This window comes from Crocodylus porosus, unplaced genomic scaffold (genome assembly GCF_001723895.1).
Source record: "Crocodylus porosus isolate Cpor-Errol unplaced genomic scaffold, CroPor_comp1, whole genome shotgun sequence".
NCBI lineage: Eukaryota > Metazoa > Chordata > Crocodylia > Crocodylidae > Crocodylus > Crocodylus porosus.
In genome coordinates this window covers 31111915-31115693 of record NW_017728912.1, presented here as the reverse complement: position 1 = coordinate 31115693, position 3779 = coordinate 31111915, and positions in this window count along the sequence as shown.

Here is a 3779-nt window from a genome sequence, read left to right as displayed (position 1 = left end):
TGTTATTAATCCTTAATAACCTGTAATAACTTTACATGGATTATATATATATATATATTTACTGGGGGCAAAACAGTACATGTTAGGCAATATGGCTAATTTCCCATTTTGTCCTATGTCTCTGCAACCCTAAAGAAGTATTCCACACAAGCACTGAACAAGAGACCCCTCTTCATTCTAGGTGAGACTTTATTAGCATTTGGTTTGGTGGCCGTGAGTGCATCTACACATGCATATTAATGTGAAGCAATAAACTCCACACTCACACTGGAGTTTATTGCTACCAGGCACCTCATTTACATGTGCACCTGGGACCACAGCTCACTGAGCCAGGCTGGAGCAGCCCTGGTTGGCAGGGGCCCGGGGAGTCAGCCTGCCAGCCTGGAGCTGCTCCAACCCAGCTCTACATGCTGTGGAGGGGATGGCTGAGGCATGAGGGTGCTCTAGTGTAGGGCTAGCCAGGAGGGCCGTGCAAAGCTTTGGCCACTGATTTGATTCAGAGGTGATTTGACCCAATTTGGTGGCCAAATCTACAAATCCCAATCAAATTGGGAGACCAATAAAACAGTCCAAATCAATTTGAAGCCTCTGAATCAATTTGGAAAAGACTTGGAGAGATTCGGAGATTCGGGCAGTCCCCACTCACTGCCACAGGGAGCTGGACCTGAACTTCGTGCCAGTAAGTAGGGGATGGGACGGGGGAAGGGGACCATGGAGGGACTGCCACCAGGCCCCACCCCTGCCTGCTCCCCCAGCTCCCCTGAGCACCCACTGACCCCTGCCCACTCTCTCAGTCCTGTCAATGGCTTCCCTGCCTGGCTTCAGCATCCTGGCTCTTAAAAAAAACAACAAAAGCCCCACACTCACCAGCTGCTGCAGAAGCTTATGAGGGCTCATGGTTCTGCCTCCTCCCCTACTGCTGGTGAGTGAGGGACATTTTTTTTTTTTTAAGTGCTGGGATGCTGGGGCTGGGTGGGGCAGCCATTAACAGGCCTGGGAGAGCAGGCAGGGGATGGGGCCTGTTTGATTTGGCCAATTTGGCAGTGGCTGAATCTCTGAATCAGATTTGGTTGAATTGATTTGGGATAGACATTCAAATCACCAAATTGAATTACTATCCCCCAAATCAGCTGAATCTGAAACTGAAGCACAGATTCACTTCACACAGGCCGGTAGCCAGCAGTCAGCTCCCACACTGAAGCACTGTCATGCCCCAGCCAGCCCCATCAGTGTCTCCATGTGCATTGCTGCACATGAAAAAACTCCACAGCAGGATTGTTCTTGCATTCAGAAGTACTAACCTGCTGTGGAGTTTATTAGTTTCCTGCAGCCTAATAGGGCTGCTCATGTAGACAGAAAGATGTCTACAGAGATAATTAGGAAATTCCACAGTAAACATCTCATGTAGATGCACTACCCAGTCACAAGTGTATGCCAGTTCAAGGTGGTCAAAAAAACTGGGGATAAATCACAGGTGCAACTTCAGTCGCAGGGAAATTGAAATCTTATTTTTACTAGGCAGGGATTTTTGTTTTCTGTAGTTTTCAAGGTTGGTTTTAAATTATGGAATTTCCTGCTGTCAAAATTTTAATTTTTTGTAATATACAAGTTGTCAAAAAATATCTCCTTGACTAAGTTGACCAATCACAAGTTAGTTCCAAGGCAAGAAATATAAACAAAGGTAACGGAAAGCAAACACAACCAATTTATTTGGCAGCTGTTATGCTGGTTTGTTCTCATTTAAAGTTTCCATTAAATATTTTTGAATAATTTCAGGTAATGGAAAACTTTACAAAATGTGATATATTCAAAATAAGTAAATGCAAGGGAAAGCAAAAGCAAAAGCAAAAGCTGCATTTCTGGGAAAGGCCAAGTATCCTATAACCTTTCCTTGAATAATTCCACCTGTTTTTAATCCCAACCCACAAGATGAGAAATGCACGGTACTAGAACCTGCTATTTCCCTGGCAACTGGAGGTGAGCCTGATGGCTCACAAATACTGCTTCCAGAAGATGAAACAAGTGGTAACCCCTTTTTATTTCTAACCACTCCAGTGTAGAGGGAATACTAAGTCTTGATTTTGATGTGAAATTCAGTTGTTTCACACCAAAATAACTTCATTTTCTTCAATATTTGATGCGACAGCAAGATTAAATATTTGCTGTCACACCTTTTCCACAGGGACATGTTGTTTCTCTGAAAGCAGTTGCAAAACCAGGTTTTCAGTGATGCTATGAAAGCTGGCAGATCTCTTCAGTTAAAAGCTCAGGCAAACTATTTTATATCTTTAAATATGCAAGTGCCCTCTAAGAACAGTCCAGTCCATTTTCAAACCTAATATACATACCAGAATATTTAGCAAGCTAGTTAAAAATAAATCCCTTTAGAAATGTTTAATGACCAGATCCCTGTTCATGTTTAAGTGAGTCATCCACAAGAAATCTGACCTATCATTTAGGTGATTGAAAAACTGAAGGCAGCTATGTTCTCACCAGGAAACTCATATAGGGTGACATTTTATTGTAGCCAATTCATCCAAAAAAAGAGTCAAATGAGATTAAAAAAACAAGGAGTGCCAGATAAGAGGTTGTATAATGGCTGGCCTGTGGTGTGGTGATTATGCTGTACAGGTAGTCTTCAACTTAAGATGTTTCAAGTTACAATGAACGGCACTTATGACATTTATAAATTGACACCCTGTTTTGACTTTCTGATGTCAATTTTGACTTTACGATGCTTTATCTGACACCATGCCATGCCATGCCAAAGAACAAGTTTGCTGCATCACCCATTTCCTTGCAGAACATCTGTCCAAACTTCCTTGGACACTTTCTTTAAGAAAGCAGACAAAACTCCAGAAAAACCCGCCAAGACTCCTGAGAAGACTCTGGCCAAGAACCCTTTAAAAAGTCCAACCAAGAGCCCTTCAAAAAGTCCAGCAAAGTCACCTTAAAGAAGTTCTTCCAGAACAATATGATTGCTATTTACAATATAAATACATTAATGTAGCTATATTACTCATCTATAATTGATTGAGTACAAAATTTTGGGTTACTGTTGGTGAAAATAGGGTATCAGGCCTTGGTTCGAGAACCAATCCCCCTTTTATAATATTGTCCTTATGGGAAAATCAGTTCCAAGTTATGACATTTCAACTTAAGAGAAACCAATTGTGTCGTAAGTCTGAGGACGGCCTGTACTGACAATTTAGAGAGACCCAAGCTCAAACCTACTCTGGGTGAGTGGAGAATCTAGAACCCAGGTCTTCTGGTTTCCTAGCTGGGTACCACAGCTACTAGGCTATTGTAGGGAAAGATAGAAAGTTGCTCTCTTTCTTGCTTCTCTTACCCTTTTCTTTGACTAAATATGGTTGTTGTGGTTCTGGCTGACTATGTTTTTAGGCATGTAGAGGCCACAGTGCAGCCACAAGAGGTGCAAGTATGTGTCTGGCTAGGTAGAACCAGTGTGCAAACTACTGTGCCTGTCCAATCTGCTTGCAGTCTTACATGGTTAGGAATATAATTCCTAATTGTGCATAGGTGGCATTTTTGGCACATAAGTGACCAAAAATGTCACATAGACAACAAAATTGCAACACTTGGATGACCAGAAAGGGCACAGAGTGTCACCCTTAGGTGCTAAAGTTCTGCCACTGTGTATGTAGAGGCACCACTGTCTTGGTTGAGCTGAATATCTTGGTGTCTTTCTCTTTGTAAATATTGATAGCCAGTCTTGACCCAGTGCCCTTCACTCCTGATCCGCTGTCCCCCACCCCCAG